Here is a 13,925-nt window from a genome sequence, read left to right as displayed (position 1 = left end):
GCACTTCAATCATACTCATACAAATTACAACTCAATCTCATTTTCGATCGCAATTTGCACTAACTTCCCTGTGATACACCTGATTTTCGTTTCTTCTTTTATCTGGTTCCCCTTAGTTCTAATTTCTTTCATCATCTGAAGAGTAAACGTCTTTACACTGGCAATATCCTTCTTGTCACAATAATAAGTGCAGTGAACATCTAGTCTCCAACTTCCACCTGTAGGTACTCAATAATTTTATTCCCGTTCGCTGCAGCGCACTGAAACTTGTAACAAAGTCCGATACTGGAATCTTCAAGGTACTTAATGACACAAAATTATATTTTGATACCCGTTTCTAGATTATATGACTGCAACCTTGATTCGGGTGTGACGTATGACCATGAAGACGTTTTACTACATGAAGCATGTTACTTAAATCCGGAAACATAGGTTAAAAGTTGTCATCGCTACTTACAGATCTAAGATTTATCTTTGAATTAAAGTAATCAAATCAGTGAAAAATAATCTCCGCCCATCCGCCTTTCTCTGTATTGCGAAACTGAAGCAATATTGGAACAACTACACTGAGTTGACTAAAGTTATGTTTGCCGATATGCACGTACACAGATGGCGGTACTATCGCGTAAAAAAGATATAAAAGGGCAGTGCATTGGCGGAACTGTCATTTGTACCTCGGTGATTCCATGTGAAAAGCTTTCCGACGTGACTATGGCCGCACGACGGGAATCAACAGACTTTAAAGGCAGAATGGTAGTTGCAGATAGATGCATGGGACGTTCCATTTCGGAAATACTTAGGGAATACAATATCCCGAGACCTGTAGTATCAAGTGTGTACCGAGAATACCACATTTCAGGCAGTAGCTCTCACCTCAGAGAAAGCAGTGGCCAATGTGCTTCACTTAACGACCGAGGGCAGCGGCGGTTGCGAAGAGTTGTCAGTGTTAACAGAGAAGAAACACTGTGTGAAATAACTGAAGAAAACAAAGTGTGATTTATGAAGAACGTATCTGTGAGTTCAGTGCGGCGAAATTCGGCTTTATTAGGCTATAGCGTCAGCACGACGTCGCCTGCAACGCCTCTCTTGTGCTCGAGACCATTGCAATTGGACCCTAGACGACTGGAAGACCGTGGCCTGTTCACCTGAGTCCCGATTTCAGTTGGTAGGAGCCGATGACAGCGTTCGAGTGTGTCGCAGACCCAACGAAGCCATGGACCCAATTGGTCTACGAGGCTTCGTGCTAGCCGGTAGCGCCTCCGTAATGGTGCGGACTGTGTTTAAATGGAATTGACTGGGTCCTCTGGTGAAACTGGAAGTGGTTATGTTCGGCTAGTTGGAGACATTCATTGACTTCGTCTTCCCAAACAACGATAGTATTTTTATGGAGGATAATGTGCCATTTCACCAGGCCACAATTCTTAGCGAATGGTTTGAAGGACATTCTGGCCAGTTCGAACGAATGATTGAGCCACCCATATCTCTCGACATGAATAATTCCTTAGCAAAAAGCAGGCCCTCGAAATTGCTGATGGCTAAAGTAGAATGATTAACATACACTGAGGTGACAAAAGTCATGGGATATCACCTAATGCCGTGCCGGAAACCATTTCTCTGTGTAGCGATGGAGTTAACAAGTCGTAAGAAGTTCCTTGCAAACATATTGAGCGATGTTGCCTCTAGAGCCGTTCATGACTGCGAAAGGGCTAGCTGGGCAGGATTTTGTGCACGAACTGACCTCTAGACTGTGTCCAATAAATGTCCGATGGGAATACAGAACCATACTTATATTTCGTAAACAGAGCAGCAGTGCAGTTTCCATGTTACCAGACGAGAGGAAACACCGATGCCAACTAATTTACATAAAAGCGAGAAGTGAACTGTTTTATAATCTACGAATAATACATATCAAAACAAAACTGTATCACCTTCTGTCTTTATATAATCAAAATTAGGTAGAATAGAGATATTTGGGATTTACCACTTTGAGGGCCATTTGCGTTTTTTTCTTCTATTTTTTCATCAGTCTTCTGACTGGTTTGATCCAGCCCTCCACGAACTCCTCTTCTGTACCATCCTCTTCATGTCAGACTAACACTTGCAACTCACGTACTCAATTATTTGTTGAATGTATTCCAATCTCTTTCGTTCTCTACAGTTGTTACCCTCTACAGCTCCCTTTAGGACTATGGAAGTTATTCCGTGAAGTTTTAACACGTGTCCTATCATCCTGACCTTCACCTTGTCAGCATTTTCCATGTATTCCTTTCCTCTCCGATTCTGTGTAGAACTCCTCAATCCTTACCTTATCATAAACCTAATTTTTAACATTCTTCTGTAGCAACACATCTCAAATGCTTAGATTCTCCCCTGTTACGGTTTTTCCATAGTCCATGTTTCACCACCATACAATTCTGTGCTCCAAACGTACATTCTCAGATATTTCTTTCTCATATTAAGGCCTACGTTTGATATCGGTAGACTTCTCTTGGCCAGGGATGTCCTTTATGCTAGTGGTAATGTGTTTTTGATGTTCTCCTTGCCCCGACCGTCATGGGTTATTTTGCTGCCTAGGTGGTAGAATTCCTTAATTTATCTACTTCGTGACCATCAATCTGATAGTAAGTTCCTCCTCATTTCCTCTGCTTTTCACCTTTCTTCGATTTACTATCAGCCCTTATTCTGTATTCATTAGACCGTTTACTCCATTCAGCATATGCTGTAATTCTTCTCGGCTTTAGTGAGGATAGCTGTGTCATCATAAAATCTTATGTTTGATATCCTTTCACCTTGACTATTAATTCCAGTCTTGTACCTTTCTTTTTATTTCCGTCACTCCTCCTTCGATGTATGGATTGAACAGTAGGATCGAAAGTCTACATCCAGGTGTTACACCCTTTGTAATCCGAGTACTTCGTTCTTGATCTGCCAGTCTTCTTATTCCATCTAGGCGCTTGTACATATTCTGTTTTACCTGTCTCTCCCTACAGTTTGGAGCTATTTTCCTCAGAATTCAAAACATCTTGCACCATTTGACATTGTCAAACGCTTTGTCCAGGTCGACAAATGTCTGTCTTGATCTTTCTTTAGTCTTTATTCCATGATCATCGGAAACGTCAGAACTGCCCGTCCGGTGCCCTCACTTTTCATAAAGCCAAAGTGATCGTCATCTAACACATCCTCAACTTTCGATTCTTCTGTATATTATTCTTGTAAACAACTTGGATGCGTTAGCTGTTAAGCTGATTCTGCGATGATTCTAGCATTATCAGATCTAGCAGTCTTCGGAAATGTGTGAATGATATATATCCAAACTTCAGGTGGTATGTCACCCTCATACATCCTACACACCAATGTAAATAGTCGTTTTGCTGCCGCTTCGCAACATGATTTCAGAAATGTGAAAGACTTTATCTCTCGCTTCTGTCTTATTTACTCTCAAATCTTCCTATCTCTTTTAAATTATATTTCTACATCGTTTCCTGTTCATTCGTCATCACTTCAGAAATAGAGGCTTTCAGTGCACTCTACCTGCTCTCTCCTCTCCTTGCAAATGTGGAATTCCCACTGCAGATTTAATATCACCATCTTTGCTTTTAATTTTACCGAACGTTGTTTTGAGTTTAATGCATGCTGACTGAGTCCTTCCGACAATCATTTCCTTTTCGATTCCTTCACATTTTTCATGCAGCCATTTCGGCTTAGTGTCCCTGCTCTTCCTATTTATTTCATTCCTAAGCGACTTGTACATCTGTATCCCAGAATGTCCCTCATCGTTCTTATACTTACTTCTTACGTTTATTAACTGAAGTATTTCTTCCCTTTCCCATGGTTTCTTCGCAGTTACCTTCTTTATACCTATGTTTCTCTTTGCAACTCCTGTGATGGCCCTTTTTAGAGATGTCCATTCCTCTTCAACTGTACTGCCTATGAGCTGTTCCTTATCGCTGTCGCAATAGCGTTGGAGAACTTTAGAGGTTTCTCTTCATTCTGTAGTACTTCTGTATCCAACTTCATTTTGCACTGATTCTTCCTGACTAGCCCCTAAACTTGAGCCTACTCTTCATCACAATTAAATTGTGTTCTGAGTTTGTATCTGCTCCTGATATGCCGGACCATGATGTAATCTGGCTGAAATCTTCACGTTTCTCCGGCCTTTTCCCAGTATAGTTCATTCTCTTGTGATTCTTGTACAGAATATTGGCTATTACTAGCCGCAATTTATTAGAGAACTCAGTTAGTCTATCTGCTCTTTTGTTTCTAGTACTAAGTCCTTATTCTGTCATAACCCTTTCTTCTACTTTACCCCCTACAATCGCATTCCAGCCCCCCATGACTATAAGATTTTCACCTCCGTTTACGTACTGAATTACCCGTTCAATATCTTCATATACTTTCTCTGTCTCTTCATGTTCAGCCTGCGACGTCGACATGTATACCTGGACTATCGTTGTCGGTGTTCGTTTGCTGTCGATTTTGATGAGAACAAGCCCATCAATGAACTGTTCACAGTGATTCACTCTCTGCCGAACCTTCCTATTCGTAACGAATCCTACTCCCGTTACACAATTCTCTGCTGCTATTGATATTACCGTGTAATCTCTGACCAGAAATTCTTGCCTTCTTTTCATTCCACTTCACGGACTCTCATTGTATCCAGGTGAGCGTTTGTGTTTCCCTTTTCAGATTTTATAGCTTCCTACCAGGTTCAAACCTTTGACATTCCGCGCCCCGACTCGTAGAACGTTGGTTTTTGAATTTTTTTCTCATCATCGCCTCCCCCTTGGCAGTCCGCTCCCGAAGATCTGAAGGGGGAACTATTCTTGAATCTTTTGCCAATGGAGAGATCATCATGACTCTTTTTCAGTTACAGGCCACATGTCCTTTGGGTACCCATTACGTGCCATTAATATCATTTACGGAAGTGTCCATAAAGTATGAAAATACTGTAGGCGAAGGAAAAGTGAAGGCGTTCTGAGAATATTAGAAATGACTATGACTTTATACTGTAGATGCATCAGGTATCTTCCGGGTGGAGAGTTAAAGTGAGAGATGTGAACGTGAAAGAACTAAAAGTGAATGAAGAAAAAGTGAAAGAAGCGAAACAGACAGAAACAATAGTGTTTTAAGGTAGTGAAATTTGAAAGTTAAAAAGTATTGTAAATCTGCACAAAAATGTTGAATGAATTTTCCAAAAGCCCTAGACAGACGTAAAGGGCAAAAAATTGGTTGACTGTAAACCATTAACAGATTTTCACGAGTAACTGTACAGAACACAGCGAGAGTCTACAATGGTAACCAGGGCCTCACCACTGCAAACAGTCGTAGTCAGTGACCTGCCTGCTCAGAAACCCCAGCAACATCAAGACACGGCACCTATATTCCAAACTTCTGTGAGACAACGGCCATTTCTGGAACACTGGCCATACATATCGAAATTTCTTTCGTTCGATTCGCTGCCGTGTGGTAACGCTGGACCGTGGTCACTTACCCCTATTCGAGCCGCTTCTGCACGAGGTTGAAATGAGGCATCTTCCACTTGGTCAGCCACCGACAGCAGTTTTTAAACCGTGTCGGACGCAGGCATGAAGCCTGCATCCTGCTTGAGATGCAGCCAACCAACACCGTAGGATTCTGCACCACTGGCAGTTGCCTGGCTGACCGGTCTCTCTCGCCAGGACCAGTCGTTGCCATCGAGCAAATGAGTTGGGATTCGACCCCGGGCATTGCAAACGCCTACCAATAAATTGAGTGTTGGAACATTCCAGCCACCATTCTTGAACAGAGGCGTTGCTCTAACATCGGCACAACGCCACCTATCCGTCCCAGGCTGGGATCGTTGACCGCTGCAACCACCAGCCTCTTGGAGATGCTGCATCTTCACCTGTCTAACATAGGAAAATTATTTGTCACACTGGCTACTTTCATGTTCTGCACCTACTCTCCACCACCATCAGAGAACCACTCGACACACACAGTATAAAAGCTTTACGTCTGCTTAAAACTGGAATGATAATAATAAAGTGGCAGTGCGTACAGTGATAACTGGATGTTAAGAGCCAACTTTAAGTTTCTTTTTATTTGGCCGGTACAGTTCTTTCCTGCCTCTAATTTTTTTCTTCTCTGGGGTGTATAGTACGCCTCTAGTAATAGACCGTAATCGAAATTGCGTCAACTACTGAGAGTAATATAGTATCACCTTGAGCAGCAACCCAGCACTTGCTTAATGTAGCTCAACAGTGAGTAAATAACACTGAGTTACATGAGAAATTGACGAAGTTACGGGAGATGATGTCAAGTTAGGAAAAAAGTTTCATAGTCTAGGGCAGGAAAGTAGAGAATTATCAAATCCAACCTCTTCCAGATGCAGGCACCTCCCCAGTAATAACTCAGATTTTTGTTTCCTTTTCTTTTAATGTATAGAAAGCTGCAATACTAGACACTTGTAATAACAAGCAACTGGTGAGCATGGCTCGACTGAAATTAGCAATTGACGAAAAAGTATACGTGACGTGACTAGTGTGGGTTTGTCTTACTGGGTACGTAGTTCTAGTTTCAGCTGCTAGAGGACACCACTGTCGCGGAGTAACAATCGCTTATGTCGAGAAGTTCTAAAATCGATGATGACTCTCAGCGTGAAATTTAAATAACTGGCATGAAATTCAAAACACTCCAGTTTTCCCGTAAATAATATAGGAGTATATTTTTTTCTCTCATCCAATCAGAACCATTACTTCTGTTACAGAGTAGCTCCATTTGGGCTGCGGCAAAAAATTTCTGAAATATTTATCAAAACATACATCAAAGTATCTGAATTGCCTAAACTTCCTAAAATGTTATCAGCTATGCTTTCATTACTGACTTTCCAAAAATTATTTGTAGACTGGGCCAATGGTCACATTGATAAATTTCATTCGAAGTTAAGTCTCATTCGCTATGGAATACTGAAACGAGTATATGAAATTCTCTACAATTAATTGTAAACTAACATCTGCTTATAGTATACGAATAGTTTGTCCCGAACAACACCGACAACGTTTAGTATGTTATGCAGGAAGGCACACTGATCGGTTTTGATGAAGGAACCGATATCCATACACGCACGGCTTTGACGCTAGTGAGTGACGGAGTCTGAGATGGGTGTTCATTTCACACTTCCTGAATAAACCGAGCATCAATTGAAAGGTGGCTACACTGAGCCACAGCGCCAGAGATTGCGCCAAAGAGTATTATTCAGCCGCCTCCACTGGCAGTTCTTGTCGAGAAGTCGTGGTGGAAAGTGTTTGTTGAGAAGCGGTAGTGGAGAGTTCTTATCGAGAAGTCGTGGTGGAGAGTGCTTGTTGAGATGTAGCAGTGGTGAGTCGTTGTTGAGAAGTTCCCATGGAGAGTGCTTGTTCAGAACTTGTAGTATTGTTTTGATGGGCTAGACACCAGATGTTGTTGGATTAGGATGCTGTAATGTGCTTTTCGTCAACATATATGAAGGTAAAAAAATTCCTTTTTTTTCATTATTTCAATGTCTTAAACAATAATGCCTCTTGGTCACAGGTTCAGTCAACAAAGCATCTGGCTCGTGTTTTTGTATTAGACTGTATTTCTGGTTTCTATGTGCAGTTATACTATTTCTTTTTTTTTTAATTACTTCAGTATAAATGGTGTTTAAAATATCTGGTCTTATTGAGGAAGAACCGTGCCAGATGTGTACGTTGAATCACAGCTACACTTGTGTTTTGTTGTTTCCTAGGTTTTATAGTTGCTGGGGACTTAATTAAGTAATTGTGTTAACGGAAATTTTCTTTCATTCTTTGTTGTTGTTCTATGCAGTCAGATTGCGTACAAATACTTATCAGGGCCAACCGTTTACGAGACTGCGTAACCGGACAGACAGCGACTGAAATTAAAAAGTATTTGCATTCTAAAAATATAATTAAGCCCCCATGCACAATAACACATCGCGCTGCTTGCATTACAAACGGGCTTCGAACTGCGTACCTGACTCGTCAATGAAGAGTTTACATCAGCGCTGCTGAACTTCAACCACGTAAGCCAATACCTCTAGTTGTCTTTGAAGTATTCCAATCGCTCCGTTGGCTTGAGCTATCAGGTCCTCTCCTGACGTTACAAGTGTGTGCCTTACATGTGTGTGCCATACGCCATACTCTTCATACTGCCCACAAAAAATAGTCGAGAGGAGTGAGATCTGACGACTGTGCTGGCTATGGAATTGATCCAACTCTGCCAATCCATCGATTGGGGTATGTGAGGTTGAGGTGATTCCATACATCAACATCAAAATTTGCTGGAGCTCCGTCGTCTTGCAGCCACATGTCCAGCCGGCACTTCATCTAACAGGGTAACAAAACGTCTCTTATTAATGTGAGCTAGATCGGCCTTGTTAGTCTGTTTGACAGTAGATATGGGCCACTGACACGGTCATCACCCATCCTGGTCCTGATGTTAATACCGACGCTGTGTTGGTGCTATTGAATCACTTGAACACTCGGGTTTTCGTCCACCCAAACATGCACGTTGTGAAAATTTAATATGATGTGTCTAGCAAACGTGCATTCATGCATGAATAGCACCAAGCTCGTGAACTGCGGTTGGAGCAGGCATTGTTGTAAATACCACTGCCCAAACTCTGTATGTCGTGGGCAGTCCCTCCATAATGCCTGGACTTTCGGAAATGGTGTGGATGGAGCCAATGTCCATAGACTACACGCAACGCAGCACTTTTACCCATGTACCGTGCCTGTGACACCTGCCGAGTTATGGTGGCTGGGTCCTCTTCGAACATCGTCAGCACGTCCTCCTCCAACTGCTGTGTTCGAGCCAAATGTGGACGATCCGCATTTCATTCCGGCACCTGCCAGAGGACAAACAGTAGAATAGGGATAGTATTCGCTCGTACTATCACCCAAACATCCAGGTGTCAGACACTCAAACTGGTACGAAACGCTGTTGCTGTGTGTCGATAGAGTATCAACGAATACACCGATTTTGTGCGTGCTGTGTGCTGTCGTCTAGGAGAAGATGCGTGAAAGGTACTTAAAATTAACGCCAGAAATACGGAGTATAGGAAAGCCGTATCTGTGAGGTGCGGATGCGAAGATTTGTGGTGGGTAGGTTGGTAAAGCATCAAATCGTCATATTACAGGTACCGAGTTCGAAACTTACTAATAACGAATTCTGTTAACAGTTTAAGCCTGAAGTTGTTATATGGGAGAACATTTTTAATACATGTAAAAGACGTTTCGGAGTTTGTAGCAACGTTCTTTTGGCAGTCTCCTTTAACTTCGTTAGTTGAAAGTAGCAAACCTATAGAGCACATTCGTATAGGCAGGCGTGTTGTTGTCTATACAAATGTACGCTATAGGTCTGCTATTTTCAAGTAATGAAGTGAAAGCAGACTGCAAAAAAAAAAAAAAAAAAAAAACAAAAAAAAAACAAAAAAACAAAAAACAAAAAAAAAGTTCAAATGTGTGTGAAATCTTGTGGGACTTAACTGATAAGGCCATCAATCACTAACCTTACACACTACTTAACCTAAATTATCATAAGGACAAACACACACACCCATGCCCGAGGGAGGACTCGAACCTTCGCCGGGACCAGCCACATACTCCATGACTGCAGCGCCCGAGACCGCTCGGCTAATCCCGCGCGGCTCTGTCAGAACAACATTGTTGCAAAATCCGAAACGCCCTTTGACATGTCAGAAAAATGTTCTCCCATTCAACAATTTCACGAGTAAACTGTTGAAAAAAAAAGATCACCCGTATATTTCGAACTCGGAACGTTTAGTACGGCACGGTGATGTTCTACCACCTCAATTGCCACGCACCGTCACATTCGCAACTCACAGAAACGATTTCCCTGTAATCGGTCGTTCTGATGTTACTTTTAATTACGTTTACGCACCTTCTACAGGACGACAGCACACAGCACGAACTAAATCAGTGTTTTCGTTGATACTCTATCGATACACAAAGTTTGGTACTGATCTGAGTGTCACCTGGAGATTTGGGTGTAAGCAGAAAGTGCTACAGATTTACCGTACAAAGGACACATCTCAGTCAGAAAATACCTTGGTGTAACATTCCGGTTTGGAAAACGTTCCGCATATGAACTTGCAGCTGCTCTCCCATTGGATTCCGCTTTGCCGTATGCAAGCATCATGTCGGCCATTTCCACAGCCGTGTACTGGTACATGTTACACTGATGTCAACAACGTACACGCAGAGCGCAGTACGATGCGTACAGGGCCTGTGTAGGGGAATGTAGAGCATGTCCGCCAATGTTATTACGGTCAGGCTCCACAGTACACAGATAGCTAAAGGATTGCAAACCTATCATAGTCAGACACCAAAACGAATCAGAACAAACGGTCACAACCGTTCTCAAAGCTCGACGCTCTAGAGCGTGTGGTTTTGGATGCAGTTTGTAACCTCACCGCAAAATATGTAAAAGTATTCTTATTCAAATATTAATGGACATAGAGCTAAGTGTAACCTCCCAGCCAATAATGTATGTCAATGACAATAAATTTGTGAACTAGCAATCTGAGCCAGGTGTAAACTCCCCACAAAAAATGGAAGACTTAAAAATGTTCCAAAATTCAGTTCCCCACAAAAATGAAAGATAATTCAATGATAATGAAATCTCAGTGACAATGAAAATGCAAATAGACCGAAATGTCGATCTTAGGCCCTGTGCAACTTTGAATTTAAGTGAAACTTTTCTTTAAGGAAATGCATGGGAAATTTTCTATGGTCAGAGATTCTGTCATGGCTCGCCATCGCTGTACTAAATATATACGCGTTTCAAGTTTCCTTCTTTAAAATCGTTCAGTTTACCTCTCCGTACAACATACTAAGTGTTGTTGGTGTTTCTTGGGACACCCTGTATAGATAACGAATTAATATATAGTTGTCAAACATGAGTTATAAATATAATATATTCCGTAAAACCTGCAAACGCGTAATAAAACCAACAGCTGTCTTACAAGCATAGTGCTTATTGTCACCAACAGGTGGGTCCACCATTAAAAAGCGTCACATATTCAATCTCTGTATCGCGATCTGCTCCCACTGTCGTCAACAAGTGTATGCACTGGTAAATACTTTCACCACAACCCTTGGACCACACTTGGTTCGAGACACAACAGAGCCTTACATTAATTATTTTCCTCAGCTATCATAATTTTCAAATGCCACAATGTTCTAAAATGTCTGCAAAATACATCGGTAAGGCAGAGAGTGTGATGTTTATGTCGATTAGCACAATATTTGCATGATGTTATTGCCCACACGTATCAGTCTATCTAACATGATTGTCAACTCTGAAGAATATGTCACGGAAGGGGAGAGTGAAGATTGTGTATCGCTACAAAAATGTGGTCTATAGCAATTACTGGAGATGTTTGGGACGTAGTCCAGGTAATTTACAAAACGTAGAAGGGCTCAAATTAATTATTTTACCTCATCTATGATATTTGTCAGATGCCACAATATTCTAAACTGCGTCGGTAACTGAGAAAATTGTTATGTTTACTTTGCAAAAGCTTATAAATCCGTAAAGAGTATTCACTGTATATATAAAATGTTGGATTCATCCCTTCGTTGTGCTGTTCAACGCATGACGTGGGAGACATCTTCAACCAGAGTGGAGATATGCCCCCTTTCATTTCCTGGACGTAAACCATTTTGCAGTTCAATGCCTGATGTTGGGAAACATAAAGTTAGTTCATCCTAAGTACAAGGCATATAAGGGGAGACTACATTCCTCCTAAGAATAAACCTCATATAAACATTACATCATGTGTTCTACCGCGTTTTCTGGAGTCTCACTCTAGTTCGTTTCACTTGAAGCGATTAGCCAAGCTGTTCTGAGTGCAGTCATGTACGATAATAAGGATACGTTTTATGCTGTGCGTTACGCGCACATCGGTACACCGATAATACGGGATAACAGCTTTACTGGCGCATTTAGTTCGACAGCATTGGCCAGCCACCTGGTCCAAATGGTCTGCTGTAACGGAAACAACTCCAGTTAAGATGTGAAGAGAAAAGAACAGAGAAGCACTGTAACTTCGAATGTCATTTAATTTTTAAATAGAATGAAATACTATACGGCAAAATTTAGGCAATGCTGTTCCTAGAGAACCAGACAAGAAACATAACACGCTTTCGCTTTAGTTCTCAGCGAACGTACTATTGTAATTAAAAACAGTAGCGATGAAAATATGTAACTTACATACAGCGAAATATTTCTGCGTGAGCTGTGTGACCTAAAAGCTTGTTGCAGGCATTTCACATTATAGTAAAATACGTAAGTCACTGAAGGTATTACAGTCAGTCCGTCTCGTAATCTCTGACCACCTTCCATGTCCGATTCCGAGGGATACGTTTCAGTACTGAAATTGCCATCTGCTACGTTGATAACGAAGTCCGCGAAGCCAACTAAGCGTCACATTTTCTCCTCGTTTTGTATGAAGCGCGTTTTTACATCCCACCAGAGTACGGCAGTGACGTGCCTTTGCTCCAGTACGTATGGCAGCTTAAATGTCTTGTTATTTTTCGCGACAAATTCCTGAACTTGATACCATATCAGTTCAATTTGTTCCGGATTCCAGTGGCACGGTAGCAACTACAAAAATGCAGCACTTTAAAGGTGTGCTCATTGCCGAGAAAAATTATAATTTCTCTTGTTTCTACGATGCTTATCTCTCTTGTTCGTGTGAGACCACGTGTTTATGACAAAACATAGGGTATCGTCCAAATAAAAGGTATTTGATTTTTCATTTTTGTGGTAAAAATGTAATTTGTGGCATTTTTTTTAATGTAAATAATCTTCATGAACAATCGTTAAGGAAATATCGAAAATTAAGAATTTTTGTTTGCAATAAAAACTGGAATTTTGCATGCGAACTGTAATTAAATGCAAGAATACATAAAATTATAAATATATTAGTTAATTAGCTCACATTTGAAGAATTTAATATTTAATTGATGTGCGTTTCGAACTAAACGAAAAAGAATCGAAAATAAAACACACGGAGATTCTAACCTGCTATTCACATAACGCTACCGAATACACAACGCGTATCAATAGGAACAACACGTTAACACAGTAAAACTACTTTGCTTGGAAAACTTCAAAGCCGATTTTCTCTGTAAACTTGTCGAAAACATTACGAACGACCTTTTTTAACGGTGTCCTACGTGCTTGTGTCACATCGGAGCAGGAAGCAGCGTCAGCTACTTTAACAGTACGCGACGATAACAAAGTAACAAGATATATAATACACAAGTAGGACCTACTTTCAAGAGCGGACAACACCAGTGTACGTGTGCTACAGCTGCTGAGTAATCATTGCGTTTGTGTTTGTATGCATTAGGATTATTCTTACGATGAACAAAATATAGAATCCTTCAACGATTGGTCATTAGCTACTGAGCAGTATCCAGACAAACTCTGTGAAGGTGGATACCTGTACAACATGTGTTTCAGTGTGCTGTGGGCTTGAAACATTGAGAAGAATCGTCCGTCCACAATTTAAATGTGCTCTATGGTTTCCTAAGTGTATGTTTCCGATTTTTGCGGAGGGTAAACGTTTTGTACATACTACATGTCAGAACAAGGACGTGTTAACTGCAGTGAACGATGAATGATTCTAATGGCTCTGAGCACTATGGGTCATAACTTATCAGGTCATAAGTCCCCTAGAACTTAGAACTACTTAAACATAACTAACCTAAGGACATCACACACATCCATGCCCGAGACAGGATTCGAACCTGCGACCGTAGCGGCTAGAACCGCTCGGCCACAACGGCCGGCTTGAACGATGAAGATAATATTAAATTCCTTCAAATCATCAGGAAACTGTAAAGATTGTTAGCCAAAAGCAACAAAAGCTTCGC

Source organism: Schistocerca serialis, chromosome 6 (genome assembly GCF_023864345.2).
Source record: "Schistocerca serialis cubense isolate TAMUIC-IGC-003099 chromosome 6, iqSchSeri2.2, whole genome shotgun sequence".
Lineage (NCBI taxonomy): Eukaryota > Metazoa > Arthropoda > Insecta > Orthoptera > Acrididae > Schistocerca > Schistocerca serialis.
Note: the sequence above shows the minus strand (reverse complement) of the source record.